This window comes from Triticum urartu, unplaced genomic scaffold (assembly GCF_003073215.2).
Source record: "Triticum urartu cultivar G1812 unplaced genomic scaffold, Tu2.1 TuUngrouped_contig_7762, whole genome shotgun sequence".
Taxonomy (NCBI): Eukaryota; Viridiplantae; Streptophyta; class Magnoliopsida; order Poales; family Poaceae; genus Triticum; species Triticum urartu.
The window spans coordinates 1-11,219 of NW_024118639.1; the positions used below are offsets into that span (position 1 = coordinate 1).

Genomic DNA, 11,219 nt, shown 5'->3' on the forward strand with positions numbered 1-11,219 from the left:
CTAAGGAATAGATCACGTGGATCAACTTGTGTGTCTAGAGGTGCCCCCTGCCTCCGTCTATAAAGGAGTAGAGGGGGGAGGCTGGCCGGCCAAGGAGGAGGGCGCAGGAGGTGGCCGGCCAAGGAGGAGGGCGCAGGAGAGTCCTACTGCCTCTAGGAGTAGGATTCCCCCCCCCCAATCCTAGTTGGAATAGGATTCGCGGAGGGGGAAAACCAATATATCGATCTTTACGTCTCGACCATTTCGAGACTCCTCGTCATGTCCGTGATCATATCCGGGACTCCGAACAACCTTCGGTACATCAAAATGCATAAACTCATAATATAACTGTCATCGTAACCTTAAGCGTGCGGACCCTACGGGTTCGAGAACAATGTAGACATGACCGAGACACGTCTCCGGTCAATAACCAATAGCGGAACCTGGATGCTCATATTGGCTCCTACATATTCTACGAAGATCTTTATCGGTCAGACCGCATAACAACATACGTTGTTCCCTTTGTCATCGGTATGTTACTTACCTGAGATTCGATCGTCGGTATTCCAATACCTAGTTCAATCTCGTTACCGGCAAGTCTTTTTACTCGTTCCGTAATACATCATCTCACAACTAACATATTAGTTGTAATGCTTGCAAGGCTTATGTGATGTGTATTACCGAGAGGGCCCAGAGATACCTCTCCGACAATCGGAGTGACAAATCCTAATCTCGAAATACGCCAACCCAACATCTACCTTTGGAGACACCTGTAATGCTCCTTTATAATCACCCAGTTACGTTGTGACGTTTGGTAGCACCCAAAGTGTTCCTCCGGCAAACGGGAGTTGCATAATCTCATAGTCATAGGAACATGTATAAGTCATGAAGAAAGCAATAGCAACATACTAAACGATCGTGTGCTAAGCTAATGGAATGGGTCATGTCAATCAGATCATTCAACTAATGATGTGACCTCGTTAATCAAATAACAACTCATTGTTCATGGTTAGGAAACATAACCATCTTTGATTAACGAGCTAGTCAAGTAGAGGCATACTAGTGACACTTTGTTTGTCTATGTATTCACACATGTATTATGTTTCCGGTTAATACAATTCTAGCATGAATAATAAACATTTATCATGATCATAAGGAAATAAATAATAACTTTATTATTGCCTCTAGGGCATATTTCCTTCAGACTTTGTGTGGGTGATCGAGGCTTTTTAGGCGACTTGGTTCGACCGGTGAGGCGACACTACGCCGCCGAGGTAGGCGATGTGCGCCCCACCTCCCGTGTTAGGCGACTTTGTGTGGGTGTTCGAGGCTTTTTGGGCGACTTGCTTCAACCGGTGAGGCGACACTAGGCCGCCGAGGTAGGCGATGTGCGCCCCACCTCCCGTGTAAGGCGACTTTGTGTGGGTGATCGAGGCTTTTTAGGCGACGCTAGGCCACCGAAGTAGGCGATGTGCGCCCCACCTCCCGTGTTAGGTGACTTTGTGTGGGTGGTCGAGGGTTGTTAGGCGACTTGGTTCGACCGGTGAGGCGACGCTAGGCCGCCGAGGTAGGCGATGTGCGCCCCACCTCCCGTGTTAGGCGACTTTGTGTGGGTGGTCGAGGATTTTTAGGCGACTTCCTTCGACCGGTGAGGCGACACTAGGCCGCCGAGGTAGGCGATGTGCGCCCCACCTCCCGTGTTAGGCGACCTTGTGTGGGTCATCGAGGATTTTTAGGTGACTTGGTTCGACCGGTGAGGCGACGCTAGGCCGCTGAGATAGGCGATGTGTGCCCCACCTCCCATGTTAGGCGACTTTAGGTTGGTGTTCAAAGGTTGTTAGGCGACTTGGTTCGACTGGTGAGGCGACGCTAGGCCGCCGAGGGAGGCGATGTGCGCCCTACGTCCCATGTTTGGTGACTTTGTGTGGGTGTTCAAGGGTTTTTAGGCGACTTGGTTCGACCGGTGAGGCGATACTAGACCGCCGAGGTAGGCGATGTCCGCCACACCTCCCGTGTTAGGCAACTTTGTGTGGGTGGTCGAGGCTTTTTAGGCGACTTGCTTCAACCGGTGAGGCGACACTAGGCCACCCAGGTAGGGGAGGTGCACCCCACCTCCCGTGTTAGGCGACTTTCTGTGGGTGATCGAGGCTTTTTAGGAGACTTGGTTCGACCGGTGAGGCGATGCTAGGCCGCCGAGGTAGGCGATGTGCGCCCCACCTCCCGTGTTAGGCGACTTTGTGTGGGTGGTCGAGGGTTGTTAGGCGACTTGGTTCGACCGGTGAGGCGGCGCTAGGCCGCCGAGGTAGGCGATGTGCGCCCCACCTCCTATGTTAGGAGACTTTGTGTGGGTGATCGAGACTTTTTAGGCGACTTGGTTCGACTAGTGAGGCGCCGCTAGGATGCCGAGGTAGGCAAGGTGTGCCCCACCTCCCGTGTTAGGCGACTTTGGGAGGGTGGTCTAGGGTTTTTTTAGGCGACTTGGTTCGACCGATGAGGCGACGCTAGGCCGCCGAGGTAGGCGAGGTGCCCCCCTTCCCGTGTTAGGTGACTTTGGGTTGGTGTTCAAGGGTTTTTAAGCGACTTGATTCGACCGGTAAGGCGACACTAGCCGCCTAGGGAGGCGATTTTTGGTTGGGTGGTTGATTTGTATTAGACTCGGATAAGGAAAAAATGATAAAATGAAAAAGAAAAAATGTGGAAAAAAGAAAGTAAAATATGGAATAGGGGTGCCCTTGCCTGTTATCCTGCTTTGGGCACTTGATTTCGTGAAGTTACCAATCTGCAATCTGCACACTTGACTTGCTGTAATGCCTCTCCTAGTTTATTTTGATGATCTTCATGATTTTGTTTGCATTTTCTACTAATGCCTTGTCCTTGAACGTCCTTGCCGAGTCCAGTACCTCGAATGGCTTGTCCCTGATGTTCAGGACCATTAGCCAATAATGCCCTATCTCCTTTGGATTCTCCTTGTCCAGAATCTTGAGTGTCGGAAATGATACATGGTTGATGAGAGTGGGTGAGATGGGACAAAAAAAGAAAAAGGATAGAGGGAAGCATGAAGAAAGATCTATTGTCGTTTTTTTCTTACTGGTTCACATCTGCTTAGCCTCATGGTTTTGTTGTCAAACTGTTTGTCTATGTCGTTCCTTGTGAAACTATTGTTCTGGAAGAATGTCTAGCAACGCATGAGAAGTGTAACATATTAGTTGTTGTGCTTCTAGGATAAAAAACAAAAAGAATATCAAAAAAGGGATAAGGGGGAATTCTTATAGCTACTCGTAGTGGCATTAATCTCTTCTTTGGCCTCAGCCCTGCTTCCCTCAATGCAATAATTGCTATCTCGGCCACCATGTTGTCCATCTTCTGTCCAGGTGCCATCGATTGTGCAAGTTCATTGCAGCTGACGTAGAGCGCGTCATAGTTTATGATTGGCTTGCTGTTTTGAAATTTGGCATATACAAATAAGAACAGAAAAAATAAGTTAGCTCGTGTATTGAAACGAAGCAATTAAAAAAGAAACCCCAAAAACCAGGCCTAAGAAAAGATTGGATTTCCTTACCTATTGTCGGCTTGCCTTGTGTGGGTCACACTATACTGGCACACATCATCGTAGATGTCACGAACTTTCTTTGAGCAGTAGAATGGATCTGTGTTCTCTGGGCGTATGTATGGCGACCTGAGTTGTGCTCGTGCCCGTACAACTCTCCGCTCGTGCCCAACCATTGCTGGAGTCCTTGATGAGCTAGCAACATTTTCTGCGTTTGTGGTTGTTGTGACTGGTGTTTTTGAATTTTGATCGTTGATTTACCTTCCATTTCTTAGCCTCTCCTCCATCTCTAGCCTCTCCTTTTCTTTCTTCAATGCAAATGCCTTTTTTTCCTCGTAGCACACTTTTTGTAGCTCCTCCGGGTCCAAGCCCCATTCATCTCCGCTTTCTGACATGGAGGCATCTAGGTTGCGTGGCTTCAGTTCTGTGGATTGGCCTCTGTTGGTTCCCTCATCTTCATGAAAACTTATGTTAAGATCGAAAAATGGACAGTCTTGTGTTGCTCCGACTGGGTGGTTGGTGTAGCTTGATGGTGTGAAGACAGGGTTTGATGAGCCAGCTTGTACCTGTTGCATTGCTTGCTATTGCGCGAGTGGCCCCAATCGTAGCTTCTCCCTGATCGTAGTCATTGCCAATTGTGTTGCATGGGCTTCCCTGGATTGCACTGATGTGGGTGTTCCCCCTTTCTTTTGGCTGCTAGGGGCTGGGCACGACTTGCTTGTTGTAGGAGTGCTGGAGCTGACCATGTATGGAACACAAGCGGCTGGACTTGGTGTGTGTACAACTGCTTTATGATGCACAAAACGGTCGAGAGGTGGGGCTAATGATATTGGGGTGACATCAAGTATTGTGATTTTTTCACTGCCCGGAGGTGTGTTGCCCTTGTGCCCATTTTCTACTGGTCCATCTGTATTTACTGTTGTGTGAGTTTGCATTCCAAACACATTGGTTGTTGTGTGACCCCGCTGGTTTACCTTGCCGGTAAGATTTGCATGGCTGCACTCTAGGGACTTGCCTGCCTTTGCACCCTCCCTAGCCGGCTCCGTCTCAGGTGCTGACTTCTGTTTTATAGTCACGTTTCCACTGTTCCTCGAGGGAAAATTTTTGGATCTGAGTTAGTTTTTCTTTGAAGCTGCGGTTCTTGGGGAGAAAAAATAATCAGAGTTGTTTCCGCTGCACCTTGCTTGTCCATCTTCCCCTTACTCTAAGGTTGGCATAAACTTCGCATTCTCCTCCGGGATGCCCCCATGATGCTCGGACTCTTCGATTCTTATGCCTGGAACACGTGCAGCCCTGCGACGCTTTGTCCTGTGTGAATTGCTCCTAGAGTCCCCGGCATCCTCCCTACCCATACTACAAATCTCTTCAATGAAAATACCCATTCTATCTGACCATTCTGAGGAAAATGAGCTAACCATTGCAGCGATTTTCCTCTTCTTCTGCATTAAGATGCATTTTCATAGGAAAAAACACACGGAAAAGAAATGTTAGAAAAAAATCATGAATCAAAAAATAAAGTCGGGTGGTTTTAAAACTGAAGAAGTATTATATAGGAAAAAAGAAACAACTACTACAAAATTTGATGCATATGTGAGCAGAAGAGATAGGAGTGAAACTCTGTTTTCTCTTCTATGTTTTCAGACGTAGGCAAAACTACTGAAAGAAAATTTGAGAGGGCTATGCAACTTCACTGTAAAAAACAACTGAAAAGAAAAATGGAAAGCTAGTGAAATTGTAAAATAAGAAGCTGGAGAACGTACACTTATTTTGAATGTGGGTGGCAACTTTGAGAAAACAAACTTCTCGGTCTCCTCATACCCAAAAAAAAGACTATGCATACGCCCGTTGCTTGTGTATATTGGCTTCATCTGGTGGGGGAGTGAAAAAAGCATATTAGGCTAGTGTTGTTAAGCAGAAAAGAGAAAACAAAAACTGCAGAAATTAGGCTAGTGTGTTGCACCTGCCTAAACTAGTCAGGTAACATTGTAAACAGGACAAAAGAAAACAAAAAACCTGCTTTTAAAAAAGATGGATGAAAAACAAACTCACCCTAAGCTTGTTGTATCCTCCTTGGGGGGTTTTGTCTGCCTTTGCGACTAGCCCTATACGTTTGTTGTCTCATGCCTCTACCCGGACTAGGAAATCTGGTACTGCGATGTCTACCACCAGAGAATCTACATATAACACCTGTTTTGCAGACACAAACACAAAAGAAAAGCTGGTAAAAATAAGTTGGGAATCAGTATGGGTTAGCCTTTCTCTTTTCTGCTATACTATACAACCAAGCATAAGTAGTAAAGAAAGAAAAAAGAAAAAAGAAGGAAAAAGAGCCTAGCAGGTGGTACTTACGACCATATGGTGCATACAATAGTTTACAGCCTTCTTCTTGTTGCTACCCCCTAATGAAGTTTTTATCTGATTCACTATGAATTCATAGAAGTTGAGCCTCTTTACTTTCTCTAGGTCGGCGACTATTGGGTAGCATCGAGCGCTGACATGTAAGCTCGTTGTAGGGCACATGAAAGTACAAACTACCACAATCAGCCAGCCCCTCATGAAGTCATCGTCTGCTCTCCCATTCATCTCTTTAATCATAGTGCAGATGGTTGTTATCTTGGGGGCGCACCCATTCTGAAAACCGAACCTGTTGTTTATGAAAGATATTGCTTCTGCATCCCACCCGTAGAATACTTCCTCCCCTGAAATACGAAGACCCAAGGTGTGGTGGACGCTTTCGGCTGTTACGGGGATCTTGCCCCTGCCTGGGACAACGATGCACTCGCTATCTGGGTCGTAGATCTGCATTACCCACCTGCTGAGGTCTGCGGGCATTGTTGTTGATTTGATCTTTAGTATGCCTCCCAGATGGTAAGTTTCTATCAGATCCTTCTGCCGTTGGTCCAAACTCTTGCTTAACTTTACTAGCCTTGCTGGCGATGCTCTGTTTCTACCTTCCTGAACTTGCTTCTTCCTAGCACGCCTATGGCCTTGTATTACTCTTGCAGCTCCCTGTTAAAAGCGACATCAAAACACAAAGAAAAAAAGGATGATTCTCTCTGATTCTCTATCGAAAGTCATTTTGAAAAAATGTTCAGTGGGGAGTGGGCAGGTACCTCGCCATTCTGTTCATCCGTGGAGTCCTCCATTTTTTTAATCTATCGTACGGCTGCTGATGAAAAAAGAAAATTCTGTTGTTGCCTTGCCTGCATTTGAAAAGGTAAGAAAATGAGTTAGAAGAAACTGACTACATTTTTGCCTACAATCTCATATCTGATTCCTACAAAAAACACACAAAATTGCCTATTATCTATTACATTATTTGACTGCTGAACGTATATATTTCCTGCCACAACCCCCTAATTATGTTGTCAACTGAACAAAAAAACTGAGAAGAAAAAGCTTATATGAACACATGAATTACAGTATTGCCTACAGAACATATCATAGAAGTGATTAAACACATGTTGCCAACTGCATTACATTTCCTATGATTCACATCAGTCAAGATAAAAAACGAAGGCACACTCAGAAAATGAAACAACGATTTGGGCCAAGTAAACGTGAGAAGCACCTCACGAAACTGCCCCTTTCACTAGATGGATTCAGAAAAACAGCAGGAAATGGATTCAGTATGGCAGTTAGCAGCTACATGAATAAAACCCTTGTAACATCCGATACATAATGGGGGGAAAGGCACTATGACACAAACACAGATCAACCATGCAGCAGATGACACAGGAGAAAAGCATAGACAAATGCTACAATGTTGCACTGAGATCACAGGAAAACTCTTTCATATTGATCAACCAAAAACTACAGTAGGAAATTGCAGCAATGGACACAGCTCAAAGAACATAGATACCCCCAAAGGAATTGCAACATCTGCCTCAAACTAAACCTCAACACAGCAGTAGAATTGCACGAATACCAAAAAAACTGATAGTGGATAGTCAGGAATGACATCCTTATTGCACTTTCTTAGTAAACAACATTTCAGATGTGGATTTTCCTACTATTTCTGGCTGAATTATAGTACCAGTTTTGAAAAGCTAACCAAATGATGAAAATGTTCTATCTAGGCAACTGTATGAAGAAATCGTAGACAGAGCATAAAACTAGCAACACGGTGATATGTGTTTTTATTAGGATTAACCGTAATCTGCCTATACCATGCTTTTCCTATAGGCAGATATTAAGACATGTAGAGGAACTACGTTGTATTTCCATCAGCCAAACCTGCCTAAAACTGAATTACACTTCTACCTACAGGCTAGAAAAACAGAGACGCTACAGTGATTTTGTGCATAGGCAATACACAAAAAATGCAGTATTACAGTAATTAAGTGGCCTACAAAAAACAGAATGGCCAAATCAAAAAATTGCCTACAAAACAATACAGACGTTGCCTACAGAAAACCTCATCCAAAAAATTGCCTACTGAAAAATTGTGTCAGGTTGAGCGCCTCTCCTTCCTCATCTCACCCGTGCCATCTCCCTACCCCTCCTCGCTTGAGCCTCGGGCGCCGCACCTGAGCTGAGCATGAAACCACACCCACCCTCCCTGCGCACGCACTCCGGCGACTCCCCACTGCTCCACCTCCACTAGTACCCCTCGCCCGGCCCTCTCCTCCTCGCAGAAAAATCCCTCCCCTCTCTCCCTCCTCCTCGGGAGCATCTCCGTTGATCTGCTCTTACTTCTCCCCCCTGCGGTCGTTGATGACGACGAACCCCCAGCAGCCATGAGATGTGTGCGCGAGGGGGAAAACGTGGGATGAACTCACCTAGGTCGTCGAAGCGAAGCAGGATCTCTCTCTCGGGGTGGTCATCGTCGCCTCGCGCCGAACCACCAGCTCCACCCTCTCCCCCGTTCGCCGCTACCTTATCCTCCTTGTACGGCACGCGCGCGCCGCCCTCACCCCGGCGAACTGCTACGGGGTCCTTCGCCGGTCCGTCACCGCGCTCGTTGAATTGAACTCGTCGCCGGCCCTCTCACTGCCCGCGCTCGCGGCGAAGCTAGGGATTTTGTGCGTGATTTGGCTCCTCGCTGGAGAGAGTGTGAGGTGGGGAAAGGGGAAACGGCGGGATAGATGAGCAGCGCGTCTCCCAAAATTTCGAAACGATCTCAACAAAACCCACCACCCACCTGGTCGGTCCGCCAGGCCACGTGTCTATGCGGGACGCGCGAGATGGACGGTCGTGGTGCGGCCGCTGCATCGCGTCTCATAGCGCGCGCGCACTGGACAGTTGTTGGCTTTCTTTTTTCCTTTTCTGTGATACATGCCTACCCCAGATGGGTTTCTTGTTTAGCTCATCTCTGATTTGTCCCCGTCACCCACAGTTTCCGCATTGCCCATCTATAATGGTATGAAGATATACATTAGATACCAAAAATTTTTTGCAATGAAAATTTTCCACTAACAAGACCGTCTTGGAAATCTACTGGAACATTTTTCACTACATCTCTGAATGTTGTACTTGACATGCACGAACAAATTTTTGCAATGAATAGTTTTTACTAACAAGACGGTCTTGGTAGCCATGCGCACACTGCTGCCGCTAGCAGACAACGCGGGAACCAGCAAATCAATGAGTAGTGCGCACGCGGTGCTTGCAGAGTACCAAGAAATTTTTAGAGTAATCATGTGAGGAGGAAGAGACAGTTAAGCGCCTGAACCATAGATTAGCGAGTTGTATTTTCTCATGTCACTTATCAAGGGTACTGCAACCATCTGCGAACTTGCAGTTTCCTGCTGGTTTAACAATTCTGGGCAAGAGCACAAAGTTAGCACTTGCAACGTTTGTAATAGAATACCAAATTGACACTTCAAAAATCACACTACCACGATACAAAAGTGCACACAGAATCAGTTCAACACCCAAAAACTCTATTCCAATGTGCAAGCTATGCCATCGGATTTTTTGTTCAAAACAACCACCTACCCAATGTAATTGCTAGAAAAGACCCCCGTCGGATGAAATTGGCAAAAAAGATCCTCTTGGTCATGGGCAGGCGCGCCAGCCGACACGTGGCACCTGCCGCCACACCGGTAGGCGACAGCACTGTTCATGGCGCTATTTACGGTGGGCGGTTTTGACACAGTAGAACGGCAACAAACGCGACTAAACAGTGTTGCTGCCACACCAGGAGGCGGCAACACTGTTCACTCGCGCACTGTTCACTGTTCATACGGGATGAACAGTACTTTTCAAAAAAATAAAAAAAAATAGCAGGAAAATTCAAAAAATATGATTTTTTTTTGGTCAGCAAAGGCGATCGAGCGTTCTAAGTGGGTGCAAAATTTCAGAATTTTTCGAATTTTTCTACATTTTTTTGTTTTTTTCGAACTTACTATTCATCCCATATGAACAGTATTGCCGCCACACAGGGAGGCGGCATCACTGTTCACTCGCGTCCCGTCGCCGTTCTACTGCGTAAAATCGTCCCCTGTGTGAATTGTGCAATGAACAGTTCTGCCGCCTGCTGGTGTGTCGGCTGGCGCACCTGCCGCCATGGCCGAGGGGGTCTTTTTTGTCAATTTCGTTTGGAGGGGGTCTTTTCCAACAATTCTGTTGGGCAAGTGGTCCTTTTGGACAAAAAATCATGTCATCGATGGATGATTTTAGATTCACACTTGAGTCTACACCTCAATATATTCCATCTTATTCCAGTACTACTATTCCCCATATTTATCTATTCCATCTTATTTTTTTTATATAACTGATTTTTAGAGGGTCTTGCAACATTAAAGTTTACATTGCTAAAAAAGAATAGATTAAAAACCTTTATTTCAAATCTTGTATTGAATTTTAGATGCAACTAGCAAAAGTGCCCATGCGTTGCAACGGGAGAAACAAATTGTCACCCTTAGCGTCCCATCCCTGTTACCACTTATTTTCTTTGTCCTCGTTGTCTCTCATGATGTCCACTACATGGGAACGTTCCACCTAAGCTTGGAACCAATAAAGAATTGCATCATCTACATGTACAGACCAGCGAACGGTTGTGTTTGAGATCCCGGGCACATCCGCACAATCTAATGCTTGCGCCTTGTATTTGTGTTATCCAGATTTTACATCGTAGTAGTTCAGTGCGAGTCTGTAAAGGACACAAACAAACATCAAATTCAACTTTAGTTTAAACTGATCAACACCTTTTTTGCGAGTTAAAACGATCAACACCAAAGAACAGTGGAGGTTACGAGTTTGATTGCTATCACGGTCTACTATTTTTGCATCATCTCCTAAACTGGCTGGTGGGTCTGATTTGTTGGGCCGGGTTGTACGGATGGATCGGGAGGGCACTATTTTTTTATTGGTGGAACGTAACAGGGATGAACGGGGCAGAGGCCTGTGTTGGGGAACGTAGCAATAATTCAAAATTTTCCTACGTGTCACCAAGATCAATCTATGGAGTCATCTAGCAACGAGGGAGGAGTGGATCTACATACCCTTGTGGATCGCGCGCGGAAGCGTTCAAGAGAACGGGGTTGATGGAGTCGTACTCGTCGTGATCCAAATCATCGATGATCCTAGCGCCGAACGGACGGCACCTCCGCGTTCAACACACGTACGGAGCAGCGACGTCTCCTCCTTCTTGATCTAGCAAGGGGAAGGATAGGTTGATGGAGATCCAACAGCACGACGGCGTGGTGGTGGAAGTAGCGGGATTCCAACAAGGCTTCGCCAAGCGCTG

The 11,219-nt window shown here is 46.3% G+C and overlaps 1 pseudogene; it reads right to left on the reverse strand.

The window, feature by feature from the left end:
* Positions 1 to 2,879: 2,879 nt before the first annotated feature.
* LOC125531656 lies at positions 2,880 to 8,610 on the reverse strand (annotated as a pseudogene).
* Between the last annotated feature and the right edge of the window lie 2,609 nt (positions 8,611 to 11,219).